The sequence below is a fragment of the Neovison vison genome, chromosome 6, assembly GCF_020171115.1.
Source record: "Neovison vison isolate M4711 chromosome 6, ASM_NN_V1, whole genome shotgun sequence".
Taxonomy (NCBI): Eukaryota; Metazoa; Chordata; class Mammalia; order Carnivora; family Mustelidae; genus Neogale; species Neogale vison.
In genome coordinates, this window is record NC_058096.1 from 137,489,569 (window position 1) to 137,512,721 (window position 23,153).

Consider the following 23,153-nt stretch of genomic DNA (forward strand, 5'->3'; position numbering starts at 1 on the left):
AGTTAATCACCACCATTGGCTTATTTAATTCTACAGAATCATTAGCAAAGGAACAAATGAGAAAGTAATTCTAGACAATGGATCTTACTGAACATCATCTTAAATGTGTGTACTTTTTCCACTGGTATGGTCATAGCAGTTAAACGTTACCACTGTTTGTAGTTTTAAGACAAGGGGAAAAAAACACAATTATTTAAAGAATATCTTGGCCCTGAAGCATTAGCTTGCCTAAAACTACATATTCTACTCCATGAGTGAAGAGTGATTAAGTAGGTTTCCTGCTTGTACCTATGTATAAAGATCTATTGTGTGCATGCATTAATTATAGGCATAAAAGCCTCCAGACAACTTTCACTGTTGCTTTTGCAGTCTCCATTGTTTTGGAGGAAAAATAAGCATAAAACAATGGACCAAAGAAACTGAGTCAATCATAATTGTTTCAGCTTTAACAAATGCCAATCTTGCTGGATGACAATCACAACATTTCCAAGGGAAATGAAGACCCAGCTCCAGCTATTAAGACGAATTAAAAAAATGTTTTTGAGGAATCGGAAATCAGTTTTAAAAAATCACAAACTAATTGATAACTCCTTCTATAAACAACATAATCGATTTCTCAAAAGTATTACCTTACAAATGTATTTCCTCCAAAGAAACATCCCCACAAATAAATCTATTGATAGTTAGCAGCACTGTGAAACCAGATAAAAATGGAATCTGTAAGAATTAACCTAATTGACAGGGCTCTAGAGCTAATTCATTTCCATCAGTCATTTGTTCACAGCGCGTACTCGTTAAGGACTTGTTGAACTGCGGACTAGGCGCCCATTCTAAAGAGAGTTCACAGCCTAAGGGAGTGGGGATCGCGGGCGGTCCAGCCCGGCGGTTCACTTCCAGATTGAGGCTGAGCAACCGGTCGGGATGTGGGATCCACGACCCGGACAGCGTGGGGCTTTGGGGCGATATGCCGCGAGCCAGTCCTGCGGGGAGTGTGAGGCCCAGACCGCAAACACCGCGGAAGCCCTAGCCCGCCGGAGTTCCCTGACCCGACAGCTGGGCTGCGGCGGCGCCCACCAGCACCCAGGGCGGGCGGGCCCCGACCTCAGTGCCCGCGCCACCGCCTCCCCCCACCCCCGGAGACCGAAGCCGAGAGGCCGCCACCCGCAGGCAGCGGGAAGCGCGCGGCAGTCCCACGTCCGCTCTCACGGTCAGGGCCCGCGCGGGGCGGGGGCGCCGGGCTCCGGACAGTGGCTCCCGGTGCCGTCCTCCCTTCAACCCCTAGCCTGCGGGGTCCGGGGCTCCCCGCCTCGAACCACTGCGCCCCCACGGGTCGCCACCCAGAGCCGCGCCGCAGGACAGCCTCCAGTCTCTTGCCCCGGGACCTGCAGGGGAGCGCGCGGGCGCCCCGCCCCGTCTCGGGGCGGTCGGTTGCGGGAGCTGGGCGGTGCGGGGACTACTTTCCGCCGCTCGTCCGCGCCCCGCCCCTTGTCCTCGCGCGGCGGAACGCTCCGCGCTGCGCCGGTGGCGGCAGGATACAGCGGCCACTGTGAGCCTTATAAGAGCTCCTTGTGCGGCGCCATTTTAAGCCTCTCGGTCTGTGGCAGCTGCGCTAGCCTGGCCCTAGGAGCTGAGAGCGAGGGGAGGCGGAGACGGAGGAAGGTCCGAGGAGCAGCTCCAGTCCCCGCCGAGCCGCCACCGCAGGCCGAGGACGGTCGGACTCCAGCGGCGGGAGGAGCCTGTTCCCCTGAGGTGCTTGGGCGCTCCTTTCCTTACCCTTCCGGGGCTGCTCCCGCTCCTTCTTCGGAGCCAAACTTCGTCGCGGGCGCGCGGTCCCGGCGGCGGCTGGGAACCGGGCCCGGCGCGGCGCGGAGGCCCGGGGTGGGGAGCGGAGGGAGGGGTGCGGGCTGGGGGCGCCGAGGAGGCGGTGGGGGCGGGCCTCGCCCGGGGGGGCGGAGGGCGGCGGCCAGGGCCGGGTTCCGGTCGCGGTGCTCCTCTGGGCCCCGGGGGCGCCGCTGGCGGGGAGGGGGCGACGCGAGGGCGAGTCCAGGAGCTTGATGGCCGGCGGGGGCGGGCGTGGGGGAGGCTGTGGTTTCTGTCCGGGGCTCCGGCCGCGGGCGAGTTTGGGGGAGGGACCCTGCGCCTCTGGATGCTCCGGACCGGGGTGGGGGGCGGGGTGGGGACGGGGGTAGGGGGCTCCGCCTTCCCAGCCCCAGCCGAGAGTTGGGGTACGGACTCTGGGCCTGGGACGCCACCCAGGTCCCATCTGCTGGGTCGATAGGGCCAGTAGACTTTCTGTTCGGATTCCCTCTTTCGTTTTAAGGAGAAATTAAGAGAATTCTTAAGAGATTTGCCCCCCCCCTTTTTTTTAATGCCCCGCTTATGTGAGTTTGGCGCTGGCGCTTGTTTAGATCCAAGCAACTTTAAACCTTAGAGGAACCAAACTACTAGTGCAGGCGGTGGGATGCGTCAGTAGTGTTTGCACATATAAATCCATGTCCTACACCTATATTTTCTTGTATCGTGTGGGTGAGTGAAAGCGGCATGCAACGTACTGGGAGTCTTGGATTTATGGCGGTGGGTGTGAGACCCTGGAAAAGAACCGGGGCGGGGGGCCAGGGCGACTGGCTTACGATTTCTTATCAAGTGAGCCGCGGGATTCAGCTCCTGAGTGCTTCGAGAATCTTGCTGGTAGAAATGATTTATTCAAATACTTTAATGGCAACTAAACATGATTTTTAGAGCACGTTTTCCTTTCAGCAGAGTGAATTTTTCACTCGCTACGAAATTTACTAAATAAAATTCAGGTGTTGCAACTTTTTTCAGTGTTTTGTCTCGGGAGAGGGTTTTGAACAGAGCTTTGGAAGTTCTCAAAGCCTGCTTCAGAATCCGCGAAACTTAAAAGCTTTAGCAGTTGGGTGTAGTTGTTCCCTTCATTTTCTGTTCCCTTTTGGAGGGAGCATTGTCTCCATACTTTCTATCTTCCAGACATCTGTGGTCTCCCCTCCCCCCCCCCTGAGTTTGAGTGGTGAATGAAGGGAGACTGGCCTGCTGGTATGCAGAGGTCGGCAAAAGGAAATCGAGGAGTGGTTTTAGTGAAATGAGAGCTTTGTATCATGAATAGGGGTGGTTTAGACTAGACATCAACTTGAAGAGACGGCTATCCTTTGATAAAGTCTAGCCTAATGTTTTTCAGATAGCAGAAGTTACAAAATATATTATGTGGAATTTAGAAAGCCATTTCATATGGTATTTGGTGAACATTCAGTACCTTTAATTCGTGTTAACTTGTCTTCATCCTGCAAAACAGTAGACATAGCTTGAACTGTCTTTTCATAACGCTTACCGTTAACTATCTGCTTAAATTAGTGACATGAACTTCTACTTTGGAGGCTTTGTTTTGGGTCTAAACTAAGGCTGTTGTAGTATTTATTTTAATTTTCACATTTAAACCCACACATTCCCTAGATTTAAAAAGAGTACCATTGAGGTTTACTGGAGAATATCGTTTTTCAGAATTTGCTTAATTTGCACCCAATATTCATTACGTTGACCCAGTCTTTGTTCTGAAGGCCATGTACAAGGACAAGGCCCTAAAGTGATTGCAACAGTAACTTGAAAAACTTGCAGAAGACTATTCTATAGGATTAAGGGAATCCTGAGATTATTCAAGCCTGAAGTCCTTGAGGGGGAAATAAAATGCACTAGGAAGTTTAGTATAGCATGCAACTTAGAGTCCTTGTGGAGTCCTAAGCTTGAGACTCTCCCAGAGACTGCAACAGTCATTTTAAATAGCTTTCAGGGAAAGCTAAGTTTTTCAAATAGGGTGGTTAATAAAAAAGAAAACATTTGCCAGTGTTCAAGTGTCAAGTATTCAAGTTTTCTTTCTTTTGAACTAATTGTTGTTAGTTATCCTTTGCTAAGATTATTATGTGGAATAAACGTATATTCCAATATTAAAACTTATCAAATTGAATTGAGCTTCCTATTAGTCATGACAAATAAAAATTGATCATATACATTAAGTTTTTGTGCTTGTTTTCATAGATCCTTACCTCCCCAAATAGGAAGGGAAGACATGAAGTAGGCAAATTTCTCAAAGGGTATTTTAGAAGGTGGCACTTAAAAAAACTATGTGCAGATACCAATTTTTTTGTTGGGAGGGTGGGAAGAGTAGCATAAATATTATTGAAACTAGGAAGGTGGATAATTCAAAAGTCTGAATATCTTTTTTATAGTTTTAAGTAGCAGTGAAATTACAGCCCTCCCCCAAATGGACTATCTTAAGTATATTTGGCTAAATGAAACTTTTTTTGTTATTCAAATGAAAGACTACATCTGTTGAGTTATAATATGATTTTGTTTCTCTTTCATGGTTTAGTAGTTGTTGATAATCAATAATTGCAGATGAGTAGGTGGTAAATTTTAAGTTTGTACTTTGAACTTGGTTGGAATTATACTTGATTGCTAACCCAGGGTAGAAGGGGGGTGAATGCTTTTTTGTATAGCACAAACTTCTAATAAAAAATATTACAACTCTTATGTAGTACTTTGTATTGACTTGTGACATTGTTTTTGAAAACATTAGTTTTAACGTTTTTCTTGCAGTTCTCTTCTTGTTGGGAGTATGATATCTTTTGTTGAAATAGCTTGACTAAATAAAAACATTTTTATACCATAAAAGTAAATAGCCTAGGAACTGCTTCTGATTATACCAGAGCGTTTAACTATTGTCTCCTCCCTTGTACCCTCATATAGAGGATACTGATTTGCAGAATGAGTTTTCATTCTTTAACAGACAATTGTTTATGTAATATGTTCTAATTATGTGATGGGTAACTAGGCTAATAAGCTAAAATAAGTATATACTTCTCAGGTTCCATGAAGAGAAAATAATGTGGTTTGTGTTGCTTGAAAATGAGTAGGAATTAATTTGTATAGCTTTTATCGTTTAAACTCAGGAGAAAGTTCTTTATTTCCTCTGTTTACCTAAGAATGCTGCTTTTGTTTTTGTTTCATGCAAGACAGAGCTTGATTCAATTTGAAACCTAGATCCATCTGTTGAGGCCTGAACCCTGCTATCCTTAAAAGTATGTATAAAATCTACTTTCCCTGAAGAAAGATGCTCTTAACAGAGAAAGTCAGTCACCTTGGAATCTTTTTTAGCGTTTAACTGCCTTTCTGAATTTATTAATTGTGGGCATCTCTTCTAAGAGACATTCCCTATCCCCCAGAGTTTCCCTCAAACCTTATCCAGCAGCAGAATGAGGAGTGTTAGGGCATATTTTCATTGCATGCTTTGGCCATGTTGAGTGCCCTCCAGTGGATATAATGTAATGCTTGTGATGTCCCCCCCCCCCGCAAGTTTATGTGGAATATTTGAATATTTCTGTTCAGAAAGCATCAATCAAGAAATTGTTTGAATTCTAGAATAATTTATTATTAATTTATTCATCTCAATACCGGTCATTAAAAGATTGTCTTGAGAAAATGTCATCTCAACCCATATTTGTAGCAGAAAGACCAAAGTTAAATTAGGGATTACATTTAATGTAAGCCCCTTTAAGTAGGTTAAATATATCATGATGATAAAACCAAAAACTCACTGTAATAATTTGGGGGTGAGAGAGCATGTATTTAACTGTCCTAATGAATTACAGAAACTTAAATTCTCAGGAAAAAGTCAATCAGATTGTCAGTGTGTCTAAAATAAGTGACACAGTAAAACATGAGTTATATTAACATGAGTTAATATAACTCAACTGAGTTATATTATCAAGGAATGGGTCTGTGTTAGGAACTAGGTAGAAACAAAACTAGCTCAGTCACTGTGTGTGAACTCCAGATTATACTGTCCTGGTTACTATAGACTCTTGTCATATAAGGCTGTGGATGGTAATGCACTATGCCAATATTTTGTCCTTTAAATTTTTAAATAAAAACCCTTCTCCCTGCTCTTGTATTAAAGTACTGACATTTCTGCTAGTAATTTTTTTTTTTTTAATGAATATACTTGTTTCAGTCTGGATTCTGATTAGTAACAAGAGTGAAGTGTATTCTTAGCTTTTGGAAGTCGAATGTTAATTTTGTGGAAAATTAATCAATTTAGACAACTTGAAAATGTTGCCTGTTTTACATAAAGGGTGATTGAAGTGAAATAGAAAAGTGGACAGTAGGGAAGAAAAATGATGGTATCACTTGCTGCACCATTTTGCTCTTGGAATTCATTGTAGTTTTTTGAAAATACTGATAATAATTATTGACTAAGAAATACTGTTAGGAGTTGTTTTTGTTTTGTTTTGTTTTTTAAACACAGCAAGAATGCCTTGTTTTACACAAATGGTTTTCTGGAATGATTGTGTTTTTTTGTAATGGATCATTTTTGGAATTAGTAATGTTAAAGTTGATTCTTGGTATTTGCATCATTTATTTTCTCTTAAGGTCAAATAGCTGCTGTTTGAGTTTTCCAAGATTTTTATGAGAAATGAGAGTGGATTTGAAAGTTCTTTTAAAGAGTATGTGCATACAGCTTACTGGAGAAATTCTATTAAGGACTTAATTTATCTCTGAAATTGGCTGCTTGTCTTCATTACTATAACATACAACCTTTTGACATTCAAGATAAGTGACTAAAGTAAGATTGCTTTCATAAGCCATATAGGATTGGTCTTCTGTTACAGTGGTGATGACTACTCAGTGTTCTAAGACCAGGTGGCATAGGATAACTGGGACTCTGGAACACAACAAATTGGAGAATACAAATCCCTTCTAAGCAGCCAGTCTTCAGCAGTTCCAGCTATTGTGTGGGAATATAGTTCATGTTGCCACATCAATTGATTTTTTTTTTTTCTTGAGAGAAGCAGGAAATCAGATTAATGTGCATCCTTTGATTTGCATATGTTAGTGAATAAAATCCATGTTTTAAGACAGTATTCAGCACAAATTAAATACACCTACTGGCAGGATACTCCCAGTTTGTATATCTGCGGTGGCCCCATTTAGAGTACAGTTCTTTATGATGATATTTCTATTATATGACAGGATGATATGAATCTGTGGGTTCATACAACATAGGAAATATGATTGTTAAACTGTTAGCGTCATGTTTAGGCACTTAGAAAATGCCTTCTATCACTTGGTTATACATTGGGAACTTAAAAGCACTTTCGTGTTATTTGTGAAATCTGGGAAACCTTAACACTTTAGTTTAAGAATTATAGTTTTGGTGAAGGAAAAGGAGAAATAACAACTTGGTTATTTAAAAAGCATTTTTTTTTTTGAAGTTTTTTTTTCTAATTTATTTATTTGACAGAGTTCACAAGTAGGCAGAGAGGCAGGCAGAGAGAGGAAGGGAAGCAAGCTCCCTGCTGAGCAGAGAGACCGATGTGGGGTTGGATCCCAGGACCTGAGCTGAAGGCAGAGGCAGAGGCTTTAACCCACTGAGCCACCCAGGTGCCACCTAAAATGCATTTTTAAAAGACATTTCAAAACTTAATTTTGAAGACACTAAAAATGCTGGACATGTTCTGGCTGCATGTACGTAATCATGTCAGCCTGAAATTTTATTGATGTCTTTAGATCATGTCCTGGTTTTTGTCTGAAGTCTACACTTTTTAACGTAAACTGTTATCAGACCAAATCCAAAATTTAAAAGCAAAGTTTAGATAATGAAAAAATAATTGAATATAAGGTTTACTTAAATTAATGGCATGCTGTTACTTGGTTAGAATATGTTTATGCAGGCAGTTAAGTAGATTTTGGTTAAATCCTTTGTTCCTAGGGCAAAGTTTTTCATTTCTAGAGTTAGAAAAGTTGGGTGTTTAATCTTCACGCTACGTGTTTAAGTGACAAGCTATGTCTGGACTGAAAATGCCGTGCTTAGAGCAACATTGGTTATAAAACGGAGTATCTTAGAATAGTGCTACAGTTATATTTATATGATATGGTATAGAATACAAACAACTGATCTTCGGACTTTTCACAAAAACATTTATCTCAGAGGTGCTTACTCCTTGCCCTGTCCCACTATTCCCCATTTAACTTTACAAAGCCACTGTAAAGTTTCTCATATAATATTCTAGAAATTTCCTGCCTCTGATTTCTTATGAACTTGTTGAAAAGGCTGCTCTTGCCCCAGCAGCTTTAAAATAGTGTGAACAGCTGGATGATGCTGGGGTGAAAATGCTTCATAGCACTTTCCATTTTCTCCCATATTTATTTCTGTCTTTTAATTTCTTCACTAAGGTTTCCACAGTTTTACTCATGATTTCATAATTCACGCGTTGCTGTACAGATTTTTCCTTTTAGCTGATTTGTAACAGATAGGTTAAACAATTAGTTAAAAAGTTGGGTGGGGAGATATATTTAACCTGTTTAAGTTCTGTCAAGTTCATCATTTCTCACGGCAGGCACTTGTGTGCCCACTGTAACCTAGCCTCTCTCTTGATAATACTACTTCCCTTGCACACCATATCTGTGATTAATCTTAACCTGAAATGCTGGTAGCTGATCTGACTTGGAAGTAAAATTTGTGCAAAGGCTGAAGGGTTAGTTTAATAAGCTTCTTTTATTAAAAGGGTTTTAGGATAGCTGAAATAATTATGATGTATGTATGTATATACATATATTTTATTGTACATTTTTCATATAAAAATGTGAGAAGTTAGACTTACTGCAGAATTTCTTGGGAATGCAATTTGAAGATGATCTTAAATGATTGTAGTAATTTGCTGCATTAAGGGGTGATTGTTGTAAACTTTTTTTAAAGTATAATTAAGTGGTTTGGGGGTAAGGATGTAGGGAGTGAGTCTGTCTTTGAAGTTTTCCATATACTAGATGAGTGCCATATGTGTAAAACAGGAACAAGGGTTTGTTGGAAATATTTTCCAGTCTAACTGTGGAGGTTTCCAAGTGGTGTTCTGTTCTGCTGTATAGAAAGTGCTGGCTTACAGTTAAATTCTTTTTCTGAGCTACTGAAAGATTGCAGCAATGTGACACATTACTTTTATCTACCTAATAGTTCATTTAGATGCAAAAGTAGACATTAAATATTACAGGAAACCTAGTGTGCATGGACATAGAATAGAACTTTTTGGATAGATTAGTAAATTTAGTCTGTTTTCTGGCATTTTGCTTAATTCTACAGTTTGGTTTTTAAGTCCAGCTATTTTATTATTTTTATTATCTTCCGTTGGAAAAGCCACGTGAGACTATGAAATTAGGTTTATATTGTTATAACTTCTAATTATGAATATTTTGTGTGATCCATTCATGTTGTGAAACTGTTATTCTTTATCTGATAGTTGTCCTTTAGGTCACATTTCCTGCCTTAATTCAGTTGTCATTTTTCCTGGGTCCTGAATCAGAGTGCCAGTCTTTCTGTTTCCCATAGAATAAGAAATAAGAGGCCAGAAAGTTTAAGAGATTAAAAGTCTGGAATACCTCAAGATTGGTGGGGGGGGGTCACTCATGAGGCAGAGAAATGATAGTTTAATTGGTATTGCTCAAAAGTGGAAGCTGGAAAGTACTAAATTTTTTTTTTGTAAGAATACTTAATAATCATGCTTGAAGAATAGCCTCACTATATGCTAAGGGGCCTCAGGTTTCTCCCTTTGCCTTTATAGCCCAGATCATATTACATTTCTCTAGAAAGCTCAGAGACAGGAAGACTATTTAACCTTCTCTGTTCTTCAAATTAGTCCCCTATTGCCCCTCAGAACCTAAGCAGGAACTCCTTCACCACCCTATCAGTCTGCATCTTTAAAATGGAGGAAATAGTATATCCTGGTCAGAGGCCAGTCCTGGCTCATGCCTTTTCAAGGACTTTGTTCTTTTAGTTACACCTAACTTCTTTAATTAGTCTTATCCCTCCAGATTCTAATCCCGTTGCTTTTTTTCTGTCTCCTACCTTTTATCATCCTCCTGAAATTCACTCACTATGCCCTCTATAACTCATAGTCATCAGCATACCCTTTTATTTTCAATGTATTCTGGGAATGTTGCCTTCTCTTTATTAATCCCACTGTAACCTAGCCTCTCTCTTGATAATGCTACTTCCCTTGCAGCTCTCTCAGTATATTTTTGCACACCTTACTACTAAACAAAGAGGTAGAGAAAGTGTCTTTGTTTCTCATTGTCACATCTTGACCATTAGTTTCCAGAATTTCAAACTTTTTACTCTCATCCCATCAAATTATGCTACCCACTACCACTCTTTATTTTAGTCATCTGCCAACTTTCCTGGGGAGGTATTGTGATGTCTGAGAAAAAAAGAAAAAGTAAGGGTCATCTCCCTTCTTCCTTGAAACACTTTTTTTTTTTCTTTAAGATTTTATTTATTTATTTGATAGAGATCACAAATAGGCAGAGGGGCAGTGGGGGGGGGGGATCAAGACCCAAGCCGAAGGCAGAGGCTTTAACCCATTGAGCCACCAGGAGCTCCCTTAACACTTTATTAGCCTGGCTCACTTTCTTCTTTTATCTGTCATAATTCTTGGTGGTAATCAGTGTCCCAAGTAGAATAGTGCTACTCAGAATGTCGTCTGATCTGAACTGTTCGTTACTAGTATGGATTATGATAAGAGGTTTGTGCCAGAATATAAATCACCTGTCACTAAATTCAATGGTTTCGTGCAGCTGACTTTTTTTGCAGCAACTCTTTTTTGATAAAGGACGCAGGGTGTTGATTTACAATCTGGCACAAGCTCCTTATGGTGTCTGGTCTGGCTCTTTGAGGAACATTGATATAAAAAATGCCTGTTGGTTCCTTGATTTCTTTTCCAGTGCTCTTATTTTTCAGTCTTAATTCATCCACATGTTCCCATTTCATATCCTAGAATACCTGTCTTTCACCAGTAACTGTATCCTCTCCAATCTCTTTTCAGGTGTGCCACTGTTGTATTCCTCTAGTAAATACTTACAGTTCCAGCAGCCCTTCACCTCTACCAGAACCTAAAATCTATACATCTAAGCTTTTCGTATCCCTCACCCTCACTTATACCCAGTTGAAATTTCATGTTGAATCATAATCACTTTCTTACACATACTCTCAACAACTTTGTCCTTCTCTGGCTTTATGCCCAATGGTCCCTGGTCTATTAGTTCACCCTCTTCTAGGACTTTTTCTTCTTCTGTTTCTCAGACAACACAGCACCTCCTCCCTGTCCTCACTCAAGTAATGCCATTGCTTTTCTGTTTCACTAAGCATACTGAATAATTGAAAGAATACCTGCATGCTCCTGAATCTGTGACTGTGCTCTTTCTCTGTCACTGTCGATGAACTGTAGTATTCCAAAATAAGGACAGGCCAGTTCATTAGTGTACTAGATCCCATTCCCTCTTGGTCTCAAGAATAATACTACTCTGATCAGTCTCCCTTCTTTTGCATCTTTGGTTTTTCCTTCTCTACTAAGCTCTTCCCATGAGCATACAAACATGATTATTTTGTTTATCTCATTTTAAAACAGTTTTCTTCCTGTCTCCCCTTTCACCTACCACCTACACAAAATACCTTGAAAAATATACTTATATTCACTCTCTCTTTTCTTTAAAACCCCTACCAGCAACCACTGTCAGAAATTTCCAATCCTCATTTCATTTAACCTATTAGTAGCATTTGGCACAGTTGGCTTGAAATGCTTTTTCTTTGGCTTCTAGGCCACCGTGTCTGCTTGCAGTTTTCTTCATACTTCACTGGTGGTTCCTTCTTTGTCTCCTTTGCTTTTTCTGTTATTTCTCTGACCTTTGTTGATGTGGCTGAGAGTTTAGCTTTAGGACTTCTCTTTTTTTGTTGTCCGAATACCCACCAGTCTTAACGCTTTAAACAGATAACATTTGTTTGTGAATAACTTCCAAATCTATATCCCTAGCTTGAGTTTCTCCCCTGAACTCTAGATGCTAATATCCAGCTATTTTGAAAAAAAATTTGGGGTGTCTAAGAAGCATTACAAACTTAATACATCTAGAACTGAGCTCCCAGTTTCCTGTAAGACTGCTTCTCTTAGTTGTTCCTAAATGCACCTGATTCTTTCCAGTGACTCAAACTTCTAACAATATTGTTCTTGACTTATTTTCTGTCACACAGCATATCCAGACTCTGTCTACAAGTCATGTCTGCTTTCCCTTTCCAAAACCTAACTATTTTTTTTACTATAACCATGCCGTTGTGATCATTTGCCCAGATTACTGCACAGGGCTTCTAACGGGTCTCCGTGCTTATACCTTTGTTCCCCTAAAGTGTATTCTCAACACAGTAGCCAGAGTAATTCTTTTAAAGCAATAGATCATGTAAATTTTCTGTTCAGAAACCTCCAGGTGCTTACCATCTCATTCAGTAAAGGCACTCTGTTCAGCACTCTTTAGCACTTACTATTTTCCTTCTCTTCTTCTGTGACACTTAATACTTTTCCTCCAACTGGTCAAGCATGCGCCATATCATGGCTCACTTCCTTACCTTTTTCAGGCTTTTTTTTTTTTTTTTCCTGTCCTGTTTGAAATTACAGTCCTTACCTAACTTCCTATCTCCTTTCTTGCTTTATGTTTCTCTTTAGCCCTCATCACTCTGTAACATAATAGATAACATAATATTTTATTTGTTTTGTTATTTTTCTTCTTTCTTAGCTTACTAGAATGTAAACTCCAGAAAGACGGATTTTTGTCTTTGACCTTGGCTGTTTTCTTCCCATTGCCTACAGTCATACTGCACAGTAGTGGACTGGTAAATACGTGTTGAGTGAGTGTTACCACCTCATTTGGATCATTCCCAATAGCATATAGGTATATTCCAGACCTTTGCAGAGATGGTTTCTTCTTGTCAGTTATGGCTCATGTTCAGGTACCACTTCTACATTGAAGTCTTTTCTGTTCACTCATTTTTGTTTTATCATATTCTCTTACTTGGTTTGTGGCACTTATACTCTGAAGAAACATTGTTTGCTTGTTTGTTTTTACTTCCTCTCCTGGTCTTGTCTTAGTTTCATATCCCTGGTATCCAGAAGAGTGTCTGGAAGTTATAGGTGGTCAGTAAAGGTTGTTGGCTGGGTGAATGTTCTAGAATTGGACACCCTTTGCTTTCCTCCAGCTAATGCCCCATATATTTGTCTGTTCCATTTCACAGTGTGTCCCTATCTTATGGATATGTCTCCACTTTCCATCTCCCATTCCAGTTCATGCTCTGCTTGAGCTCACTATTGGACCTGCATGTTGACCAACCATATGGATACTTTTCAGCTTTATTCTTGCTGGACTACCCAGCATTTGATACTTTATTTCTATTTTTATTTATTTTTTTCTTTATTCTTCCTATAACAGCACTCACCAGTAAAATTTTCTGTAGTAGTGGGAATGTTCTGTATCTATATTGTCTAGTACGGTAGCCATGTGGTGCTTGAGCATTTGAAATATGGCAATCTGAAGAACTACATTTTTAATAAAATTAAATGTAAATGTAAAGTAGCTATTGAATTGGACAGTGCAGTTCTAGAAATACACCCTCCCCAGCTTTTTTTCCCTTCATTGCGCTAATAAACGCAGTATTACAACTTAATTGCTCAACCCAGGTACTTAAGATTCTTCTTGAATTTCTCTTACCCAACTTCAATTTCTCTCATTTATTACAACCAGTCTGTTGTTTCTATTTCCAGAGTATTTTTCCAGTGTAGATCTTTTTTTGTGCTTAGTGCTAGTGCCCTAGCTTAAGCTACCACCATCACCTGGACTATTTGCTATAATTTCTTTACAGGTTTCCCTTCATTATTTCTTGTCCCCTTTTCAGTTTTTTCCCATTATAACCAAAACCAGCTTTTAAAAACTCAGTGGGATCTCGGGGCACCTGAGTGGGAACTCAGTCAGTTAAGCATCCAGACTCTTGTTTCAGCTCAGGTCATGATCTCAGAGTCCTGAGATTGAGCCCTGCCTTGAGCTTAGTGCTCAACAGGGAGTCTGCTTGAGAGTATTTCCCCAACCTTCCTCTATGCTCCTTACCTCTCACCCCCTGCCCTTGCACACTTGCACTTGCACACGTGTGCTCGCACTCTGTCAAATAAATAGATAAATCTTTTAAAAAGTGGGATTTTGTTATTCACCACCTTATCTCCTTTCATGGACTTTCAGTAGCACTTAAGGAAAAAATGCATTCCTTACCAAAGGCTAAAGAATGCTACAGGATCTGGCTATTTTCAGACTCATCTCATTGCACTCACTTTCCCGTTGTAATTAAACACTGGTCTCAAGATTTCATTCTTAAAAAAAATGATCAGGTCTTCATGACTGGGCTTCTGCACATGTTACTTCTGTTTCTGGAATGACCCTGCTTTGCTCCTCATATTGCTGTCTCTTTTGCATCATTTTTCAGGTCTCAGTTTTTGAAGGTTACCTTCCAGAAGCCTTTGGCTACTATAAGTAGGACCTTCCACTTGTCCTTATGTCATTCTACTCCCTTCTCCCATTTGTTGCTTATACACAAAGCTCTTTTTGTAATTGTTTATTCAGTAATCTGTCTCTCTCCCTATCAAGGATGCAAGGACCATGTCTGCTTTAATCACTACTGTCTAACCAGAGTCTGTTAAACCTTCTCACATTTAGCATTTGCAAACATTTGTTGAATAAACGAAATCTAACATATGTTTTATTTATGCCATTGATATTGCTATATCCTTGAACTTTTCATTAAATGAAGGGATTGTGGGGGAACTTTCTTGTGGAACAGAAAATCTTGATTAATATCACAAATTGGCAAATTGAGAAAACAAAGAACATAATATTCCAGTGAGGCATTCATATATACCTCCAGGTTATGACTCATTTGTTGGTGTATTTTTTGACTTAAAGTAGAATAGAGATTTAGAGCTATTCCTTAAGTTCTTTTTGTATTGAGATAATGAAAGTAGTCATATCTTGAAAATAAAAGCCTCCTAGCTCACTGTACTTTCTGTAATACTCTGCTATTCTTTCTAAATACGAGAGCCTTATGATTATGAAACCTGTTACTATGGTAAGGCTGCCAAAAGCAGCAAAAATATCCTTCTGTTTGGGAAAGTAGTATAGAAGGTTGCTAAAGATTAATAAGAATCGGGGCTTAAACATTGGGTATAACAGTGGGTTAAACATTGACTCTTGATTTCAGCTCTCATCATGATCTCAGCATCCTGAGGCCTTCGTGGGGCTCTGGAGCTTAGTCCACTTGAGAGTCTCTCTCCCTTGCTCTCTGCCCCTCCCTGTTTATGCTCACTTTTTTTTTTTTTTAAGTTACAGTAAGTATTTGTGTTGTCCTTATGAAATTTGTTTCTTAAAAGAGCTGACCCTGTGGTTATTTTGTGGAGTCCCATTTGTTTTACTATTTAACTTGAGTTGCTGATGGTTATATACATCAATTGGATCATATGTTTCATCTACGGCTGTAGCCCCTTGCTGGCAGTAGCATTGTCGGCAACATGTATGACACATTAAATATTTAAAAATGCTATGCCAGTGTCTTATCCCAGCCCTACTGGGTTACGGAACTGTGGGGATGGAGTGGAGTCCTCCCCCCCCCCCCTTTCTTTTCAAATTTCCAGGTTAGAATCATAGCAAGGATCTGATAGCCAGTTTAAAGGGTTCTTCAAGCAAACCTGGCGGTCTTTATAGTAAAAAAGATTTTAAAAGGTATACATATATTGAGGCCTAATTCTGGTTTTATGCATACCTAGAATTAATGGCCTGAAATATTTTTCCCAAATAAATGGTCTTGTGGCTTTCATATGTCATTTGTTCCAGTTTTGTTTTTCACATAACCTGTTTTCTGGAGGTACAGGCAAAAACCAGTATGTGACCTCTCAGCAACCTGTTAGCTTACTTAATTTAACCCTTTCTGTTACTGGTCTTCACATTTTGGATTAATGTACTTAATTAAAAATGTAAATTCAGGGGGCGCCTGGGTGGCTCAGTCGTTACGCATCTGCCTTCGGCTCAGGCCATGATCCCACGGTCCTGGGACCGAGCCCCCACATCATGCTCCCTGCTCTGGGAGCCTGCTTCTCCCTCTCATTGCTGCTCCCCATGCACACTCACACTCACTCTTATTCTGTCTCTCTGTCAAGTAAGTAAGATGTTTAAATAAATGTAAACATTTATGTTTAAATAAATGTAAACTCAGTTGCATTTGGTTTGTCCTCAGTGAAAGTATGTAATCGGTGAGGGAAAGGGCAACTACGGTTCTCTACCTGTTTTTGTATGGCCTGAGGACTAAGAATAGTTTTTACATTTTTTTTAATGGCTGATTAAAAAGTCAAAAGAAGGATAAGATCTTATGACATGTGAAATTACATGAAATTGCAGATTTGCGATTTTCATGAGTAAAGTTTTATTGGAATACAGCCGTGCTTGTTTGTGTGCATATTGTCTGGCTGCTTTCATGTTATAATAGAGTTGAGTAGTTGTAACCAAGATCTTTTTTAAGAAACATTTTTATTGCTGGAAGTATAGCTAACATATAATGTATTAGTTTCATGTGTACAACATAGAGATTGCACATCTTATACATTACTCACTGCTCATCATGATAAGCATAGTCACCATTTGTCACCATACAATGGTTTTACAGTATTATTTATTATTGTCTATGTTTCCAATGCTGTACTTTTCATCTCTGTGATGTATTTATTTTATGACTGGGAAAAAATACATATATATATATAAAACTGAGAATTTGTACCTCTTAATCTCCTCCACCTATTTCACCCATTCTTCTCTTGTTCCCTCTGGCAACCACATGTTCTCTGTATTTATAAATCTTTCTGCTTTTTTTTTTTCATTTGTTTTTAGATTCCACGTACAAGTGAAATCGTATGGTGTTTTCCTTTCTTTGTCTGAGTTTGCTCTGCATAATTCTCTGTAAGCGGTCCCTTCCATATTGTTATGAATGGCACCGATTCCTTTGGTTTTTTTTTTTTTTTTTTTTTTTAATCGCTGAGTATGTCCCCTTGTGTGCATATATATACCACATCTTTATCCATTCATCTACGGATGGACATTTAGGTTGCTTCCATATCTGGGCTATTGTAAATAATGCTGCAGTAAACATGGGGTGCATATGTCTTTTCCAATTAGTGTTTTTGTTTTCTTTGGATACATACCTAGTTTTGGAATTACTGGATCATATGGTATTTCTGTTGTTAATTTTTCAAGAAGAACCTCCATTCCATAGTGGTGCACCAGTTTCCACTGCCACCAACAGTGCACAGGGGTTCTCTTTTCACCACATTTTTGCCAACACTTATTATTTCTTGTCTCTTTGATACTAGCCATTCATTCTGATTTGTGTCAGGTGATACCACGTTGTGGTTTTGGTTTGCATTTCCCTGATGATTAATGATGTTGAGCATCTTTTCATGTGTCTGTTGGCTATTTGTAGGTCTTCAGAAAAATGTTTATTCTGGTCATCTGTCCAGTTTTTAATTAGATGTATGGGTTGTTTTGGTATAAAGTTGTGTAAGTTCTTTATATATTTTGGATACTAATCTTTATTGGATATATCATTTGCACATATTTTCTCCCATTTGGTATATTGTCTTTTCATTTTATTGGTGGTTTCCTTTGCTGTGCAAAGCTTTTTATTTTGGTATAGTCCGTTTTATGGCCCACCGAGGCTCAAATTATTATCTGGCCCTTTACGAAAAAGTTTGCTGACCTCTGTTTCAGATGAGATACGTTCTTCATAAATGAACCCTTCATGTTCCTTAAAGGCATTTAAGAAGTCTCATAGGTTTGTTTGTTGGTTATCTAAGCCTTTTTATTTTATCTCATTTGTCTTACTGTCTAGTTTTTTAACATCTTTCTTATTGACACCTTTAGTCCATCAACTATTTAAAAGCTTGGTATGTGCTAAGCACTTTCGATACAATGAGAAAAGAAAGATACAGCCCCAGCTCTCACTGAGTTCACACATTGAACTTTTTTTAAGAGGAAGGTTATTGCTAAGGAGTATAAAGTAACACATTAATTACTTGTAGAAGTCATTGAGTCCATTGTTGCTAATTCTTCCTGTAGCGGGATTTTAGAGGTTAACATCTGGAAACTTTCTTGAAATAAACTATTTTGTCTCCTTGGCATAATCTTGTGTTTGAAAATTTTGCATTTTCTTGTCAGCAGCAGTGCTGTCTAGCTGGGCACAGAATCAATATGAAGTAGTAGTGATTTGCATCTTAGTTTTATTTATTTATTTATTTTTCTTCCTGTAGTCACTGTTCAAAGAGTGTAGTTCTTTTTGCTGACCTTTCTCTTGCAGTGATCTGCAACATTGTTAAATACAAATTGCCTTTAGCTTTGGGGTGAGAGTGGGGTATATGATATGATTAAAAGGGCTGGAGCGCCTGGGTGGCTCAGTGGGTTGAGGCCTCTGCCTTCCGCTTGGGTCATGGTCCTGCGCTCCTGGGCTCTCTGCTCAGTGGGGAGCCTGCTTCCTCCTCTCTGTCTCTTCCTCCCTCTCTGCCTACTTGTGATCTCTGTCTGTCAGATAAATAAACAAAATCTTAAAAAGGAGGGGGGGCACATGACTCTGAGCTTAAACATTAGACCTGGATTTGAATTTTAACTGAGCAGTTTATTAGCTATACTCTTATATTAACTGCTGCTCATCAGGCTTTTAATCTGATTATTTGGGGGAATGTTGCCTACTTCACGAGGTTTCTGGGAAGATTTCAGTGGGGTAACATTAGACTCAGAACTCAAGTTACTAAGTGTTGCTAAGTATGTCAAAGGCAAAATTAGATGTTTACCTGATGTTACAAGGCAGCATCTTAATGCTGTAAAACAATATTCAAAATAAATTAATCAGATCTGGCATTACTTCGTGGTGTAGTTGATTCTTACAGTAGTGCCATTTTAATAGAACAAGAACTGAATGAAAATCTCTATTAAACTACTAAAAATTGGAAAATTATTTGTATAGTTAAATAAAATGTTATTTGTCTAATTATTAAAAAGTGCAATGTTTGATTTTCTTGCTTTTAGGAAACATTATTTTTCCAAAGAATTTGGGGTCTTTTTAGTTTTTTTTTTTTTCCCGCTTGCAGTACTAATGGTTGGCTGAGAAGGTTCCACATTCTTTTGCGGAAAGTCTGTTTTATAGGCCACTTACCTTTCATACATAAAAACATTTCCTTAATGTTAGTATCACTGGCTAACACATATGGGGCTAAATGATATATTTTCTTGGACATGTATCATTTCTAATACATTGTATTACTTACATAAATTTAATTCTGGGAATGTATGCCAAAAATATGAAAATATACAAATGCTTTGTATAACAAATATGTGTTGAATTTTTTTTTCCCTAAAAAATTCATTATTTTTAATGGCTACATACTATCCCTTCTCACTTGATTTTGTTTATAGTAGCTTCCTGATTGATGTCCCTGCTTTTCTTTTGGCCTCTCACCATCTATAGAGATACTAGAGTGAACTTTAAAAGGTCTAAATCAGGGGTGCCTGGGTGGCTCAGTGGGTTAAGCCTCTGCGTTAGGCTCAGGTCATGATCTCAGGGTCCTGGGATTGAGCCCCACATAAGGCTCTCAGTTCAGCAGGGAGCCTGCTCCTCCCCGCCCCCCGGCCCCGCCTGCCTCTGCCTGCTTGTGATCTCTCTCTCTCTGTGTCAAATAAATAAAATCTTAAAAAAAAAAAAAAAAAGTATAAATCACAGAACATGCACCTCCAGTGGCTTCTTAGTGCACTTTGGATTTTATTCTGTATCCTTTTTGACCTGGCCATTCCTCTTTTCATAGTTCCCTGACTTCTTGATACACTGGTGACCTTTTAGTACCTTTACCAAATAGCTTACCTTCCTTTCTCCTTTTTCTCTGCATGAAATGTTCTGTCCCATCTTTAGTTGACTGGTTCCTCCTCCTCTGCTCAGATGTTATTCCATCATCTCATTCTTACCTAGAGTAATCTTCGTCCTCAACCCGTTACTCTGTTCTCTCCTTGTTGATTTTCTTTACAGCAGTTCTCGCTCTTTTAAATTGTTTTGTTTTTATTAACTTTCTGATTGTAGAGTGCAAGCTTTACTAGATGTGTGACCTTGACTCACGGACTCTTATTCACTGTTATTGCAATGCCAGTAACATGAAAGGTGTTAAATATTTGTTCAGTGAATGAAAATACATCCCATTTAATAGTTAAATTATTTTTTACTCATTCCCTTGTTGACGAGCATTTGAGTAATTTCCAGCAATTTGTATGAATGCTTCACTGTGCAGACTTTTTAGCATACTTCTATGAATATTCCTGCATAATACATTTCTGTTTTAAAAATGAAATTTTAAAGTAAGAGAGTATTTACGCTTGTATTTAGTGGATAGTGCCAACATATCCTCCAGAAAATTTCTGCCAGTTTAACTACAGTTAACTCTTGAATAATGAGACTAGGGCCAATCAGACTCCACACAGTCCAAAGTCTGTGCATAACTTTGACTCATCCAAAACTTAACTTGCTAATGGCCTACTGTTGATAGAAAAAAAAGAAAACCTTACTAATAACAGAGGATTAAAACATTTTTATATGTTGTGTGTATTATATACTGTATTCTTACTGTAAAGTAAGCTAGAGAAAAGAAAATGTGAAGAAAACCATAAGAGAAAATACTTTGATTACAGTACTGTACTATAAAAAAAAATCCATGTTTACAAGAAACAGGTGTTGGCAAGGATGTGGAGAAAAAGGAACCCTCTTGCAGTGTTGGTGGGAATGCAGAGTGGTGCTGCAGCCACTGTGGAAAATAGTATGGAGTTTCCTCAAAAAATTAAAAATAGGATTACCATATGATCCAGTAATTCCAGTACTGGGTATTTACCCAAAGAATACAAACACACTAATTTGAGAAGATATATGCACCCCTATGTTTATAGCAGCATTGTTTACAGTAGCTAAACTGTGGAAGCAGCCCAAGTATCCATTGACCCATAACTGGATAAAGATGTAGTTGATATATGTAATGGAATATTACTCGGCCATAAAAAAGAAAGAAATCTTGCCACTCGGAACAATATGGAGAGAGCATAATTCTAAGCAAAATAAGTCAGAGAAAGACAAATATCATATGATCTCACTCATGTGGAATTTTAAAAAATGAACAAAGGGGGGAAAAATAGGACAAACCAAGAAACAGACTCTGAATCATAGAGAACAAACTGATGGCTATCTTTACTAGTCTGATAAGCAAAAAATAAATGAGTTTCTATTTTGTGTACATTTATTGGTTGCTTTTTATTTTTCCTTTGAAATGATGGTTCTTGCCCTTTCCCTAATGTTTTTTTCTTACTGATTTTCTCCTTAGTTCTTTGTGTACTATGGATATTATCCTTTAATCATATTTCACCTGTCTTGTGTCCAGCATGTCATTTTTAAAGTTACCTTGTATGGTTTTTTTTGGCCTGGAATTTAGAAATTTTATGTACACACATTAATGGTCCTGCCAGTTTCAGAGTTTCAAGTCATGCTTCTATTTGGTTTTTTTACCATTGTTTATTTCTGTGTATACCACCCCTACTTACATATACATTATTTTATCTCATTGTGTATTATTTCTTACATGTAAATATTTGATGAATGTAGGCTTAATTTTAATACAGTGAAATGAAAGTAGATGAAAAAGGATAAAAGAAATGATTTTTAGATGACAAGCCCATTTCCTAATACTGTTAGTTGGATAATCCACCTGCCTCCCACTACTTAAAGTATCACTTATTTCATTTATTAAATTGCCAGATTATATCTTGGTATTGTCTTATCCACTACTTACAGTAGTCTTATCCACTCATATCCCAATTATACAATTCTTTAATTGCTGTGGCTGGTGATTTATAATGTACTTAGTATCTGATAAAATCGGTCCCTTCTTATAGTTATTTCAGTCTTTTTTATTATTATCATCTTTATACTTCTATTCCAGATGAACTTAAGAACCATTTTCAGTGCTAAAGAAATCTGAGACTTTTGGGGGGGATACATTAAACTTATAAACTAAAGTCAGAGAAAACCAACAATAGCAAAAGCTTTCTAGTCCAAAAAATGTAATTCCATTTAATCTTGTATGTACTTTGTTTTTAGTGTCGCGTTTATGAATGAGATCTTTTTGTGATTATATTTTTCTAACCTGTTTTGTACATAGGAAAGTAGTTTGTACATAATGGTCTCTTTTATTAAAAGTCTAGTTGAACTGTGAACTATTCCCTGTGCGGCGTTACCACACTGTACCTTAAAATGGGTGTAAAAATGTCTCTAGAGTGTTAACAAAGAAAATCCTCAAGTTAAAAAGTATTTAGTTAATCATCATTTTATGAACTTGAGGGAAACAAGATTTTCAGTTTCAGGAAACAGAGACCCTCCCACATAGCTTATACTTTTTAGCCTTATAAAATAGACTTGTGGCCTGCTTATTAGCTGTTGTGACTGCTGCCTCTAAGGAGACAGGAGTATTTATTTTATCCTCATCTTTGAGACTTGAATTTGTTAGGTTTAGTTGGTTTGACAAAAGTGTACATGAAATACTTGTGTCTTTTATGAATAATTCCACTTTAATTGTTTGAAAATATTGAAGTACAAAGATTTTCTTATATTTTGAAATCATATTTGGAGTTTACCTGAAATACCAGTGTAGAGCTATTTCCTTATTTTATTTTTAACCAGTTATTTTTTGCTCTGCAAGGTATAGAGAATAATGTAACAAATAGTCATGTATTCACCAGTGACCCAGATTAAGAGATGTATGTAATTTTGCTGTATTTATTTGATTTTTTAAAAATGCTGAAGAGTTGAAGGCATCTTTAATACCCTTCATTCCTGATTCCCTTTGCACCCACATATTAAGAAGCTAGCATGTAATCATACTTTTACTGCATCAACAGTCTTAAACATTTTGGTTTTTTAACTTAGCTGGCATAAAATTATATTTGGAAATGATAAAAACGTGCCTGTGGCTATTTCTTATGTACTTATATACTTTGAAATAGCTGTGTTTTAAAATATCTTTTTGCTTCCTTAGTTTAATATAGCTAAATAATAGGCTGATTTTTGTAGTGATTTGTTCAGAGTGAATAAAGTGAAAGTGTGTTTTAAAACATTCTCTTTGGGGTGTTTGGGTGACTTAGTCATTGAGCATCTGCCTTTGGTTCATGTCATGATG

The 23,153-nt window shown here is 38.4% G+C and overlaps 1 protein-coding gene across 3 annotated transcripts in view; it reads left to right on the forward strand.

Annotated features, from left to right (window-relative positions):
• Positions 1 to 1,565: 1,565 nt before the first annotated feature.
• CTNNB1 (catenin beta 1) overlaps positions 1,566 to 23,153 on the forward strand; it is a 40,655-nt gene continuing 19,067 nt past the window's right edge. For all 3 annotated transcript variants that reach the window (XM_044252432.1, XM_044252434.1, XM_044252433.1), the window contains exon 1: positions 1,566 to 1,749. The gene's annotated coding sequence lies outside the window, so the exon portion shown is untranslated. The remainder of the gene's footprint in view (positions 1,750 to 23,153) is intronic.